Genomic DNA, 16332 nt, shown 5'->3' with positions numbered 1-16332 from the left:
TCACAGCCAATCAAACTGCCAATTACTCTTCATCAGATATTAATATTCTACTATTGTTAAATCCAGCCAGTCATAATGTTTAAATACATTGGAAACCAACTTCTTCCCTTGACCATGAGAAAATGTAACTTCCTAAGGTAGACCAAGATAATCATCAAGAAAAAACAATGGAAGACACTTTATCAGTTACATCACATTTTTACTACATGGAGAGTCTCTATGGTCTGTACCTATTGTCCAGGAAAAGCCCAGTCCTGTTATTATCTGTTGAATAACAGTTCCCCCTACTGGCATACTTGCTGAAATTCCCCTTTCATTATTATTTGGAACAAAGCAGTAGATTCTAAATTCAAAGCTCAATATTTTTGCCTCAGGGTCATGCCTAAGTGATTGTGCTCTCTAGGTTAGAGGCATCCTTCGAAAGCTGGATAATAAAGGGTACTTTTATTGACATGTGATTTGCTCAGTGAAACTAGTTCTAAAATAAAATTAGAGATTTGGCTTTTTGGCCGTGGTCAAGTCTCAAATTTCAGATATGGTTTGGACACATTTTTGTTTTTAAATAATTAAGTTGTGCTCCCTTTAAAACATTCCAAATTAGATCAGCTAGAATTGCAGTGAGGAAATAACCTTGAGTTGGCAATGGGCTGTTCAGAATTCACCACACAAATTTCTCAATCCCTCTGATATGAGCTTAAGGCCCTTTATAAAAGATGAAAAAATATCTAGTATGAGAATAAATAAGATTTCTGCCTCCCAGATATTTACCAGCATGGTCTGAAAAGTTAGGGTATGGATATCTGGTGTGGTTTTACAGTTTGGGAAATTGGCCCTATTTCTAACCATATGTGGAATTTCTATGCTCTTCTGGTAGGCGTTATTGATATCAGTCTTTCTGAACTTTCGAGTCATTTCTTTCACTATTCCCTTTCCTATATACTAAACTCTAGTCCAGCAGACTTCAAAGTGTGCCTGGGGGCTCCACAGTCAAAACTGTTTTCATTTTAAGATGTTATTTGGCATTTTAATTCTCATAAGTGTACAATGGAGTTTTCTAAAAGTGCATGATGTGTGATATCTCAACAGATTGAATGTAGAAGCAAATATGAGAATCCATTAATCCAGCTTCTATTAATCCAGATATTAAATAAAGTTAAAAATACTTGTTGTTTTCATAAGAGTATGTTAATTATGTTAAAATATAATAGATTGTGTTATTTAAATAAATTAATAAATATTTTAAAAAATTATGTTTTAATTTCTAACACATCAAATACTGATGAACATAACCCATATAAACCAAAGATTTGTGAGGGCCTAAATAACTATTAAGAGTGGTGAAAAATGTAAGATATATACATTTACATATTTTCTTCAGCCATAATAAAAGAAGGAAATCCTGCTACTTGTGACTACATAGATAAACCTTGAGGGCATTATGTTAAGTGAAATAAGTCAGACAGAGAAAGACAAATACTGTATTATCTCACTTACATGTGGAATCTAAAGAAAAACTCATAGAAACAGAGAGTAGACTGCTAGTTGTTGGGGGCAGGGGGTGGAGGGATTGGGAGATAGGTAAAGGTGGTCAAAGGGTACAAAGTTATAAGATGAACAAGTTCTGGGGATCTAATGTACAGCATGGTGACTATAATTAACAATCCTGTACTGTATACCAGAAAGTTCCTAAGAGAGACGGTCTTAAATGTTCTCAACACAAAACAAAACAAGAAAAAGGTAACTGTGAGCTGATGGGTGTGTTAACTAAGCTTATTGTAACCAGTTCCCAATGTATAAGTGTATCAGATCATCACGTTTTACACCTTAAATTTACACAATGTTATATGTCAAGTATATCTCAATAAAACTGTGGGGGGGGGGTGGAGGGAAGAATGGAAAGGTGACCTGAGACCATGATGTTTGAGAATCATTGCTCTAGTTAAACTGAATGCTGTTTACTTACATGACCAATGTTTTTTTACTTCCCTGACTAAAATATCACTTCTGTCGACTGAAATACCCTTTTCCCCAAATTTCGCATTTTGTGTACTTAAATCTTCACCATTCTTTGAAGCCCAGTTCATCTTCTATGACATCCATAAATGTTTTCCTGCTCACCTTTACCCCCATAATTATCTCCCTCACTTTATAAGAGTCCACATGAGCTTCTCTCTCATTCCATTAATCATTTTAACCTTTTTATTATAATTTATTTTTCTTTATGACTACTCTTTCTTATCAGCCTCTAAGAACCTTGAGGAAATTCAAAAGCAGTGTCTGCTTATTATTTGTGGATTTTCTCTCCCTACTCCCAGGACTCAGTATGGTGCCTAACACAAAGTAGGAACTAGAGAGATATGTTTTGGGTATGTGCCCTACAGATCTTCCTCCTTAATTCAAATAATTCTTTCTAAATCTGCTGCAGATTTGATTCAAATGTGAATAAAGAAATGAACAAGGAATGTATGGCCACCTCTGAGCACAACTGTGAGCAGACTGAATTGTCTCCAGTCTCCCCATTGCCCTTTACCACCTGTACAATTCCTGTCCTTCTTTCCTCCCCCTCATCTCCCTTCAAGATTCCCACTGTTCTTCCTACCCATGCTCACTCCTTTTCAAACATTCAGGAAAAAATCTTGTTAAATAAAAAATTTTTAAACCTCCACATATACACTGGACTAATACAACTTAAAGCCTCTTTATGAGCCTCAAATCTTTTATGGAATGAGATTCGATATAAGGAAGTAAATAAACCAACAAGTGAGTAAACAACCTATTTTTCTCCATGGTACTTATGTTTTAAATAGAGAAAAGAAAAATTTCTTTTTCTTTTTTGTGGTACGCGGGCCTCTTATTGCTGTGGTCTCTCCCATTGCGGAGCACAGGCTCCGGACGCGCAGGCTCAGCGGCCATGGCTCACGTGCCCAGCTGCTCGGCGGCATGTGGGATCTTCCCGGACCGGGGCACGAACCCGTGTCCCCTGCATCGGCAGGTGGACTCCCAACCACTGCGCCACCAGAGAAGCCCAACAATTTCTTTTTGTAATTTGAACTAAATAGGAGCAAATACATGTTTTTGTTTGGCGAAAGAAGGGTGATTGTTTTTGTTGTTTGTTTTTTGCAAAGATGGAAGCATCCAACATGAGTGCTATTCTGACTGTAATTTCTGGTGAAGCTGTCATGGTGTGGGAAGAGTGAGAGAAACCCAGCACTTACCACTGTCTTCCCAGCTTCATTGTTATTGTATCACTAACAAAGATACAACCTTAAACAGTGGTTTATAGGAAATGAGTTGTACGTCCATGCACATTTCAAAATAGGATTTAAATGTAATATCATTATGTACATGTACAACAATACTTTTCTTTATGAGAAGCACACTGCAATAATGAAAAGAGCCTGAGCTGGGCATCAGAAAACCTAGGCTCTGGTGTTCACTGCCTAGCAAATAGCTACATAGCCTTAGTTGGGCTACTTAAAATCTCTAGATCTCAGTTTCCCACCTTTACCGAATTTTTTTGAGCTGTCTCCCGAAACTGATTCTGTAAAATCAGGGTGCTAATCTAGATAATCTCTAGTGTTATTTCCAACTCCATGGAAAATAAATCAGCGGCTACTCTAGATATTAAGCATACCTAAATTACAAATGACTGGCTCAAGTTCATCTAGGAAGTTAGTGGTGAAATCAAGGTGAAGATCCAATTCAAGTTCTCTACTCTATCCACCCTGTCCACGAAATTCTAGTCCTAATAACCTAGTATTAGAGAATGGAAGGGAGTCAGGGTAAAGACTGAATGGTGACAGAAATACAGGTAGAATTGAATTAAAGTATTTCTTAACCTATCTTCACATGAAGGAAATCTATTATTAAATCTTTTGAATAACATGAAAAATATAAATTGCCAATATTAATTTAATCAATATTAAATTTGTCTACAGACCCTTTTTCCTTTCCTTAATTTTGAATCTTATCCAGAAAGCCAAAATACTATTTTCAAAAAGCAGATTTTCTGATGTTGTTTAAATGATAAGGAAGTTCACAGGACTGGATTCATGTCAGTTCATAACTATTAACTATAGCACACTGGTGGCTTGTGCTGTATCTAAGAGTGTTGTATGCTAAAATTTTAGGAAAATGTTGAAGTTACAAAGTTTTGCTAATTCTATTCATGAAACGTATTTCAAAAGTTCTGGAGTCAGAGATTTATTTATTAAAATTAATTCTGAATTATACTGCCTTTTTTTCTTTTCCTCATGAATTTCCTTGGCACTCACATTTATTTCCACCTATTAATAATATATAGCATAGAATCTCCACATTTCAAAAAGTAAACATAGTAAATGGTTCCTTCTACTGACATCAGTTAATAAAAGTGCCTGGAATTTTATATGCTCTCCGAAACTCTGGAGAAAAATTACTGGAATGTACATATCAAAGGCAGATGGGGCCTGTCACCTAAACAGCAGGAAAAATCCATCAACTGGACTATGACAAAGAAAGTCCCTTTTAGAATATTAACTATGGAATCGTTTGACATGCGCAGTCATGAAGTTCCTTCTAGTTTTATTCAGACACTAATTAATAAAAACTCATGAACTAGAAATACCATGAAAACTTGACGGTTCATTCCTCTTAAAGTCAAAAAGGACACTGGTAAATCAGTATTTATAAACCCTTGTTTAGGCAACTGGCAAAGGAACATCTGGGACTGCTCTCTTGGGTTATAGTCATACCTAAAGATACTTATAATTCCCAGGAACTTGAAATATTATTAAGTCAATGAAATAGAAGCAAGGTGCTTATGTAGGTACTCAATAAATTCTTCTTGAATGATTAAACCAAAAATAGGGTTTGATGCTTCTGCTTTGAAGATTATAGATCAGATTTTACCATTTAAATTTTGCTCTTCACAAAACACCTGCTCTTGCAAGAAGTGTTCCTGAAAGAACAGCAATGGTCATTATTTATACTGATAGAAAACTTAAACAAAGAGAAAGTAAGTTTGAAGATGGAATTAACAATGAGTTCCTAAACCCAATCAGAGATTCACTGCGTGTATTGTCCTCCTGTGCTTAGGTCATGATTACCAGATGGTCTCTCTGATCTATAATGAAATGAACAGATACTATCAAATGACCTATAAATTAATAAATGTTAATAGTTTTCTTATCTTAAAAATAGCAATGCTAATGAGCTCTTCCAGATGCTTAAAAAGCATTCCCAATAACATATGAAAGAACAATCTTATAAATGCAGAATTTATTGAAATAGAACAGTTAATTCTAAAACTTAAAATCTGTATTAAGTATAATGGCAGTAGAAAATTAACACTGAGGAGATTTTACCTTAAAACAAGAACAAAATTTTAGATGCAACTAAATTTAGAATACAATAGAAAATAAGAAAAGTCAATTTAAAAATGGCTACAAAGCAGAAAACATTTTTAAACCTTGAATTTAAGATATTTTGGTGATAAGCTCACTACATTAACATCATAAGTTCCTTCTTGTAATAGATTATTTTTTCAATGTAGCATTAAGAGATTTTATTAATTTCCCATTGCTGCTGCAACAAATTACTGCAAACAGTAATTTCAAACAACACTAATTTATTTTCTTACAGTTCTAGGTATTAGAAATCTGAAATTAATTTCTCCTGGTTAAAGTGAAGGTTTGGCAAAGCTGGCTCCTTCTGAGGACTAGCGGGGAGGACTCCCTCGCAGTACCATTTTCAGCTTCTAGGGGCTACCTGTACTCTTTGGCTTGTGGCCTCTTTCTCCACCTTCAAAATGAATCACTACAATCTCTGGTCCCATCATTACATGGGATTTCACTGATTCCTCCTGTAGTCCCTTTTTTTTTTTTTTTTTTTTTTTTTTTTGCGGTACGTGGGCCTCTCACTGCCGTGGCCTCTCCCGTTGTGGAGCACAGGCTCCAGACGCTCAGGCTCAGCGGCCATGGCTCACGGGCCCAGCCGCTCCGCCGCACATGGGATCTTCCTGGACCGGGGCACGAACCCGTGTCCCCTGCATAGGCAGGCGGACTCTCAACCACTGTGCCACCAGGGAAGCCCACTCCTGAGTACCTCTTTTAAAGACCATGGTAATTATATCATTCTCAACCAGATAATCTAGGAAAAAATGCCCATCTCAAGATCTTTCATCCCATCTGCAAAGTCCCTTTTTGCTATATAAGATAATATATTCACACGTTTTGGGGATTAGGACATGGGCATCTTTGAGGAGCCATTATTCAGCCTAACACAAAGGCTAAGAACCAGAGTAGATTCTCCGACAAATTCCTGCAAACTCACAGTAAAATAAGCTTAATTTATTAAATGAATGCTTTTATCTTATTTTTAGGGCTTTCTATGTCAGAATAGTCTGAGTTCCTTGATATCAGATTTAAGTCTTCTCACCAGCAGAGTTCCTAGCCCCGGATAGTGTTCATTCTAATTGTTAGCTGGAAATAACTGAGCCTTACTAATAAGTGTGTCAGAGAAGAAAATGTTTAAAAGTTTATGGTAATCCACAGGATTTCCATTTTTACAGACCAAAGAATCAGTCTCCAACAATGCAGGAAAGCAGAAGCAAACGACTCAGTTTGTCTAATGAAGTCCAATAAATATTTCCGGACTCTCTATAAACTTAGCACCACTGAAAAGGGTAAAAATCTCAGAACAATTATCTCAAGGCATCAAGCTTACTTGAAAGGAACTGTAGTGACTATTTTTCTTCAATGTTTCTTTGGTGAACTCACAACCAGTAAATTAGTTCATGGATTATAGCTTTTTAGCATCTATAGAAATAATGTTAGTGAGAACTATAAAAAGCAGGTTATGGGACCCCATTAGATAAAACCAAGCACAGAAATAGAGCTATGACAGAGAATGGGACTTGTCAGTCAGCCTAGGATGGCCATCAGTGAAGAGTGCGTGGCAGTTATTGTTGTAGGCAGCTGCAAAAGCAGAGGCCTGGACTCATGGTACCATTGTGCTGATTCAATAACTAGATTTGATTATGAAAAAAGGGAGGGTGGCGATGTTTAAGATATGCAGTAGACATTACCACTGCACATGGTTTCTAATTCCCTTCTTCCTTCTGGCATTAAGCAAGATCGCAATTCCTTGCTCCTTGAAGTTAAGTGCAATATGATTGCTCTTGTCATTAAAATAGTTAGTGGAAGTGGTATGTGTCACTTATAGGAAAAAGCATTTCAGAGCCAGGGCACAATTCTCCCTGCCCTTTTCCTTTTCTACCATGACAGGCAACATTCCATATGGTGGGGCTTCTCTGAACCTGGGTCCCAGAACGAGGTCTGCTTTGGGATAGAACCCCCTGTAGAAACGTGATAGCCGTGTAGAGCGAGTAAAAAATAAAGCATTACTGTTTAAACCACCCAGATTTGGGGGTTGTTTGTCAATCTCAGAATAGGCTATTGTATTCTATTGATGAAGAATGGCTCAACAATTTGGATTCCAAGTTACGTTAGTAGTTTTGATTTTAGAGGATGGGGTAGAGAAGGTACAAGCAAGAGATTAAGCAAGGAGGGAACGTAGGGGCCAAAGGCAGTGTTCTGTGCTTGTAAGCTATTACTTCAAAGCAATAAAGTTACTGACCTTTTCTGTCTTCTGCTTTCTCAGTTATGAATTAAGTTTTTAAAATTCAAAAGCTAAAGTTTTCTATTTGTAACTAACATGATGTATTTCAATAATTGTCTAGACATTTCTATGTCATCCACTGAATGTCACTTTTATGAAGGTATGTTAGTGGAGGCTTGACTAACCAGTACATAAGTTAGTTAGATTTTAACTAACTTAGTTCATGCCAAAGTACATTGTTTTAATTGGCAAGAATCTTTATTCAGGCTGACTGAAGGTCCCCAGATATTTGTTTCAGTTTAAAGAGATAACTTATAACATTGCCATAATACGTAAATAATTACCTGTTACTAAAAACTGCTCTACTGGCTTATTTGAAAGGTACCATTTGGGTTGAACTTCCTTCAGAATAAATACCAAAGAATTTTTAAATACCAAATTATGTTTCTGGATACGAAAGATTTTTAATTGTTATCATCACCACTGTTATTATTAAAAATCCATATTGTAATGAATAGTCTATTTCATTCAACAAAGTTTTGCTAACTTGCAAACTGACAAGTCTCAGTTGAATGTTTATAAAATGCATGACTCTTTTCTTTATTCATAAGTGTATATTTGATTTAGTGATCACTGATCAAAAGGTTTAACTTTGAACTTAAACAACTGAAAGCCTGAGGAGGGGAAAAGACATTAGCTCCCTGCCTCTACATACTTCTTCTGCTTAAGAAGCAGTAGAAGTAAAAAGACAAATGGAAATGCATGGTAATTCCACAGATTTGGAGCATATACTACTCTTTAAGTTCATCTGAGAGATATAACTACAGGTAATAAATCAGGAATGGAATGACAGTTTATATATAACAATTCCTGAAGATGCCTGTCTTATTATTATATTTTTAGATGGGAAGTTTGACATTGTATTAGTATAGAAAGAGAAAGAACAACTAAATTAGCCATCGACTAGTTCTCTCTTTATGCCCTTTGCAAAACCACATGTATGTGAATTTTCAAGCAAAAACATAACCACGAAAGACAAAGGTCATTCACTCTCTGTGAGCTGTAAAGTTGTGCCAGTTGGTATAGCGGAGACCATTAGCTTTGAGTTTCTCTCAAATACTCTCAGGTCTGGCTCTACATGTCACTGAGACATGTTATAATGTTACAAAAGATGCTCATTATGGCAACAACTATGCCCAAGATAAAAGAGGCATCCAGCTGTGCTGAACTTCCCTGTTATGTTAAATCTACCTTTTCTAAAGATAATTATTTTATATATTGATACCCCAAACGAATATATATCAAGTCTTCCTTACAGGTTCCTTCAGTTGAATCAAAATTTATGTCTACAAAATACCAAATGTCTAAATTATATGAATGTTAATTATTAAATATAATAAATAGAAACCAAATGGATTAGACATTTGACAAAATATGTGAGGAAAATGATAACAAAATAAAACTAAAGAAAAAAGAAAGAAATTTATAATGATAGTGACAAAATAAATTAGAAAATAGAAAAATGACCAATAATAATTATTTATTATGCTTACTATTTGGCACTGTTCCAAGCATTTTGCATGTATTAACTCTTTTAGCTATAAAAATCTCAATGAAGTCAGAATGGAAAACAACAAAACATATGTAATTGCAGGAAAATCTAAAATGATATGTAGGAAAAAAATATAAAATAAATCCACAAATAAATGAGTTGAGAAATCAGTTGAAATAACATATATGCATTTTTGCAATAACTGGCATATAAAGTCCTTGGCCTACAGTAAGGAAGCATGCAGCAAGTAAATAAAATTTTAATGGACATTTTTACTTTTCTTTTTTCCTTTCTTTTATTTTTGAGTGGTGTATGGCAAGGAATCCAGTTTTTATTTTATGAACTTCACTAAACTAACTATTGCAGTTTTTAAAAATTATGACACATTTTTAGACCTCCCTCTCAATAAGACTTGGAGTCCACGCCCCTCCCTTTGCATCTGTGTAGGCCTGTGATTTCTTAGAACAACGCAATACAGTGGAAATGATACTTCCTCACTTCGTAGGTTTGGTCAGAAAAGGCCATGTGCTTCTGCTGGGTTCTTTTGGAATACTTGCTCTCTGGAAACTCTCTTTAGGGTGCTCTCTCTTAAAACTCAGCTGCCATGGGGTGAGAAGCCTAAGCCATAATGAGGATCCATAAAGAAGTGCCCCATCAACAGAACCAGCTGAATGCAGCCTTCATACCATCTGAGCTCAAGTCCCAGACTATATACGTAAGAAACCTCTAGGTCGTTCTAATTTCCAGCCATTTGCATGACCCCCATGCATTAGAATTTTCTCATCTGAAGGATGAGAGCAGAAGTAAGCCAACTCTGCTGTACCCTGTCCAAATACTGCACCCAAGGAATTTTTTAGCATAATAAATTGTAATTACTTTATGCCACTAAAAAAACAAACAAACAAAACAAAACAAACAAAAACAACATATGTACTTTTGGGCACTGAAAGTTATTTTCAACTAATATATTTGAAATGCTGATGCTATATATTTTGATGCCAACAAACACTTGAAAACGAGAGCTAAAATGAAATAGTCCACTCCTACTGATGCACACTTATGTAAGCATACAAATTAAATATCAAAAAAACACCATGATTATAGCTCAGCCATCCTGAAACTATGTTATGTTTATACTAGGACTGACAAATAAATAAACATATCAGGGATAAATAAAGGTAGGCTTCTCACTGTCAGATAAAGGGGTTACAAATAAGGAAAGGGGAAAGGCTATACTGATTCAATAGTGTTGGATTGTAATCAGAGGTATCAATAGGAACTCATAGTTTTTAAAATGCTTACAAATGGATAGCTATAGAAATAAATATAGATGTGTGTGTGCATGTCTGAGTATACACACATCTATTTCCTAGCTCTATACAGTGAGAGAATCTAGAGGCGGAGATGCCCAGTAGCAATGAGTTTGTCTCAGATCTTGATTTCTACACACCAGTATAAAATTAAAAAAAACAACAGGATTCCTAGGGAAAATGACTGATACCGGATCTGGGGAAGGGAAAACACAAGATGAGCCTGGAATATCTTTCAGGGCCAGAAAGTATGGGGGACAGGTTGAAAGGACAGAGGGGCTAACTTGAAGGAGTTCCCAATGGCCAAATCTGGGAAAATTTAAACAAACAAACAAACAAAAAAAAAAACCCAGACTAGTAGTAATGGGTTTTAAACCACTGACTAAAATAAATATCTGCTAGCCCATGCTAATACAAATAAATAATTAAACTGAAAAAAAAATTAAAGGGGAATTCAAAACAGCTATGCCATCCAGTACAATTTTAATTAATAAGTGTGGAAGAAATGAAAACAGAAAATCACCATCATTAGGCAAATTACTAGAGTAATAATAGTTTCAGGGGAAAATTATTGGTAGATGATAAAATGAGTGGGAAAAATATTTACATAAAATATTTTCATAGTCACCAACCGGCTGTCCACAAGATACTTAATAAATACAAAGAGAAAAATAAGAACTTTACACTAGAAGCCCTGGAAAACATAACCTTAAACAAGTGATCAAAGTTAACATCAACAGTAATAAGCCACATGGGCATAATGTTCTTCCAGATGTGATGCACTAAGAAGGGCAAGATATCACTTCATGATGTTCTTGCCAAACCTCAATCCAATAATGGAAAAACATCAAATGAACCTAAACTGAGGGACATTCTACAAAGTAACTGATCAGTGTTCTTCAAATATATCAAGGTAAAAAAAGAAAAGGAAAGACTGAGGAAATGTCATACACTAGAAAAGATTGAGAAGACATAAGAACTAAATGCAAAGTGGAATTCTGGACTCATTCTTCTCTTTACTAGCTCTTTAAATGTTAATGACATTAAACTATTTTCATATTTTCCATAACAGATATCCTAATTTTCCTTCTGTTCATGTCTATAATATTTGTAACATATGCAAGTTTAAATTTTTTCCTAATAAAATATTCCATTTTCCCCTTTTGGACTTTTTTTTAATATAAAAATTATCTTCACTATCTCTAGATATTTGATATTCATTTAGATTAGTGGAAAGACTGCTGAAATCCAAATAAAGTATTTAGTTTGTTTAACAGTATTGTATTAATGTTAATTTTCTAGCTTTAATAACCGTATTATGGCTTTGTATGATATTACATTAGAGGATCTGGGTAAAGGTACACAGGAACTCTCCGTACTATATTTGGGACTTTTCTATGTCAAAAATTATTTCAAAATAAAAAGTTAAAATAACCTACAATGGCCAAATAAGGCCATTGTAGGTTATTTTACTTAGAATTGTTGGGATAGTTTAATATTGGAAAATTTTAAAAAAGTTTCACCACAATAATGAGTCTAACAGAGTAAGCTACTAGAATTTCAATATATCCTTGAAACAATGGTAGAGCATTTCACATATTTTCATGATAAAAAATTCCTAGAAAAGCAGCAATGATAGATAATGCAGCATCTAATATCACAAAAATGAAACAATATTAAAACCAGAAACAAGAAATAATACTCAATTTTAATAGTGTTATTTAAAATTATTCTGGAGGCTGTAACAAAATAATTTTTGAAACAAATCAAAAAGGAGGAGACCAAATTATTAAGGCAATCTGACTGTATACCTACACAGTCTAAGCAAGTATCTTTAACGAAAACAAAGCAAAACCAAAACAAAACACCTTATCAACGAGAAAGTTCAAAATAGTCACTGGACAAAGGAGAAATATTTAAGCAAATATAAATAAATAAATGTATAAACATTGGTAATATGAATTTACTAGATATAATGGAGGAGAAAGGATTTCATTCACAAGAACAACAGCCAAACCTAGCAATAATCATTTCAAATACCTGAAGGGGCTCTTTAGATAAAAATATGTTTTCAAATAGTTAAAATAGTGTGAGATAAATGTAAGTATCTGATTAACAGATCAATGCAACAAAGTAGAGAGCATTGAAACAGGTTATAGTATATATAATTTATATGATGAGGGACTATCACAAACCCGTGGAGAAGAAAGTGATGGTTTAGTAAGTCCAGTTTAGTATAGTAGTTATGAACATGATCTCTGGACCCAAAGTGCCTGGGAATTAATCCCAAACTGGTACTTGGGTAATCATGGATAAGTTAATTAACTCCTCTATGCTTCAAGTTCTTTATCAGCAAAATGGAAGGTAGTAATAGGATCAACTTCATAAGATTTTGGCTAGAATTAACTGAGTTAACACATGCAAAGACTAGGCAAGTATATGGCACATAGAAAGTGCTCAATAAATGTTTATTATCTAGCATAGAGAAAGTGAATAAAATGATGTGGGCAATAAAAACAAACACTAAAACCAATATTTTCATGCACCAATATAAATTCTACATAATTTACACATGACACACAAAATATAACCATAAAAAGATGAAAAATATAAGTGACTGTTAAATCTCTGGAGATGATTAAGATATTTCTATGTACCAAACAGAAGTCAAGACGGGAAAAACTGATCACTTCATTAGAGAAAAAAAAATTTGCAAAGTCAAAAATATCAAAATAGACATGTACAAAGGGAAAACTAGGAAAAACTCACGGCAAATATGACAATTGGTTAATGTCATTAACATATAAAAGCTATTAAAGGAGGAGAATGAGGTTTTAGAAGTTTCTCATTCATGGGAGAAGATATTACATAACCATTAAAAATTAAGTTTTTGAAAAACTATGATGTGAAATGAGTCACAATACAGTGTTATGGTAAAAAAAAAATCAAGATTCACAATTAGTTCTGTAGTATGATACACACTCTATAGTATGTGCACAAATGATCTATACATTTCTCACAGATTTTTCCTGTCAAATTTTCTATTATCATCAGGGGGTGGGGAAAGGTATACTATAAGTGGACAAAAAGATAAAAAAAACAAATGACTGGAACTAATGACAGGGAGACTAGGTTGCAGGTAAAATGCGGTGAAGTCTAGACCAAGTTATTAGTACTAACTAACTGACTCTAAAACTTATTAGATCCAAGACTGGGATACTCAGATACCATTTAAAATTTCACTGACAGTTTGCCGTCTCTTCATGCCATGTACAGGCTTTATTAGCAATTAGGACACATAGTTCAGGCCAATTCAAGAGAAACTTGCCAAGTACCTACTATGTGCTCTGTATGTGCTGGAAGGGATATAATGATGAAGAGATGAATAGGATGTTGTCTCTGCCTTTACTGAGTTTACTCTGTAAACTCAGTATGCAATCATCCTGAGCTTACAAGAGAGGCTCCATGTCACCTTTGAGGAAAGGAAAAAAAAAAAATCAAAGCCAAAATTACCTCTATTACCCATGTGTCTAGGAGGTGGGAAGATTAATACACATAAAAATAACTAAAATATAAACTTGTTGTCAAAAGGTAAAAATTTCTGGAGATTAGAAGGGGAGAATCTATTGGTTGTGGTTCATTCATTCATGTATGCAGCAAGTATTTATTAAGTTCTTGATAAATACTGGTTATTTTAGGTACAGACATCAGGAAATAGTTCTTTGCAGGAGGTGTCATTTGATATTAGCAATGAAATAAGGGTAGAATCTTTCCAGAAAGAGATGGGGTAGATAGGACATTTTAATAGAACGGACCATGGTGAGCAGTTCCCTTGTAAGTAGCAAGGGCACATATAAGAAAGAGCAAATGATAAAGCTGTAAAGGCTTATTGGTCCCTTCTTGAGAAAGGATGTAAATGTGAGCCTCAGGCATTTGTTCTTAATTTGGTGAGCAATCAAGGAGTCTTTCAAGGTCAAGAAAGACATGTTTTTAAATAAAATGGATGTTTGCCACTCCCTGGGAAAGAATCTATTACCTCTGAAACTTTGTGCAATGGGGCTCTCTCATTGAGTTATTCGCGATACCGCGCTGAGTTTATAGTTACAATAATAAACAGTATCATGTTTCTTGCCTCTAATAGCAGCTCAAAACAGTTCCTCAGGATTCACTGCAGCCACAGCATAAAGCAAAGTGACACAATCACTAGTGGATGGGACATGACAACAACAGGCACAGCATGCTCGCAGGCATCTCATAGGGATGAGGATGTATGGTTCATCAAAACACCACGTTGTCCGCCTGACGATTCAGGGGACACGGGTTCGTGCCCCGGTCCGGGAGGATCCCACATGCCGCGGAGCGGCTGGGCCCGTGAGCCATGGCCCCTGAGCCTGCGCGTCCTGTGCTCCGCAACGGGAGAGGCGACAACAGTGAGAGGGCCGCGTACCGCAAAAAGAAAAACAACAACCAAAAAAACACAAAAAACACCATGTTGCCTGGAAGGCCAAGAGGGAGAGCCATAGATGGTAACCACATGCAATCATCCTGAGCTTACAAGAGAGGCTCCATGTCATCTTTGAGGAAAGGAAAAAAAAAAAAAATTAAAGCCAAAATTACCTCTGTTACCCATGTGTGCCATGCCAAAGCACATTTGTACAAGTTTCTGTGCCTATATTCACATTTTCAAACATGAAACATTGCATCATAGTGATAATTAGAATAACAATAACATATATTGCTTTACAGATAACAAACACTTTACATACACCTTTCTCCTGATTTCAAGAGTTCAGAGTTTATGGTAATTTCCATAGAATTTAGAATGCCAGGGATTAATTTAAAGGCTTTGGTAGGCTTACATGGGCACTAAAATAATAATGTCTTTGAGGGTTAAAAAGTGCACAGTTGTATGTACTTTTAAAATTTACCTATGTTTACCTGTGAGACAAAAAATTTTTGAGAGATTAAAGAAGCTTCAGCAGAAATCAGAGTTCAGAGACTCAGCGATTAATTTTCTATATTTTATTTTAGGCCACATTTGCTTTAATATGGTAGGGGAGAGCTGATATCATAGCTGAGGAAACTTGGCAGCTACTTTTTTGATAGGGTTCATCAAAAATGAATCAAGCGCCTAGCTTTGGGCTTCTGAATTAATAATGACTCGAAGGAGATAAAGAGCAGCAGCAACAACATATTTGTAAAACCAAGACTTCAAAATGAGTCAGAACAGCTCATTTAGATAAGTCATGAACCTAACTGGCTAAATTAAAGCAAGACCATGATTCCTGACACAGCTGGGCTCAAGACAAGCTGTGGCACAACAAGGTAGCCACATGAAGAGGAAGATGCAGAGGTTAGAAGTATGCCAGAGAACATCTAACAAGAGAAGCAGGTTACCAGGAAATCAGCCATATGCCTTAACTGTAAGTTAGCCATATTTCTTTGAGACCATTAATAGGCTTTTTTTGGAAGTAGATGAAAAAGCTGTTTTCTCCAGTTTTAAGAAATGATTCTTCATACTCACATAGAACTTTAGAGCGAGGAAGAAGATTAGATATTATGTAGCAGGTATGAAAATTAATAAACAGAAACCTCATTTAAAATGGAGTTGGGAGGCTGGAATGGGGAGCTCCCACACCTCCACTTGATATTAACTGCAGACCTAACAGGAAGAGACATACCTTTGCATTTCCAAAAGAAAGAAGTTACTACTTCACAACTCAGCAGTAGAAAGGAAGAATTTCTCCTTGCCAGGACACAGCCCAGCCAATAAAAAGAGAGCTGCACTTCAGAACTCCTAGTTTCCTCCAATGGACTCTTTGTTTGTAACAGCCCCTGCCAATCCCCCTTTCTCCTCTATAAAAGAATATT

Source organism: Delphinapterus leucas, chromosome 9 (genome assembly GCF_059928025.1).
Source record: "Delphinapterus leucas isolate spDelLeu-1000000601 "Yukka" chromosome 9, BTC_Dleu_Yukka2, whole genome shotgun sequence".
Classification (NCBI taxonomy): Eukaryota; Metazoa; Chordata; class Mammalia; order Artiodactyla; family Monodontidae; genus Delphinapterus; species Delphinapterus leucas.
The sequence above is the reverse complement of the archived record's forward strand: the minus strand, read 5'-3'. Positions refer to the sequence as shown.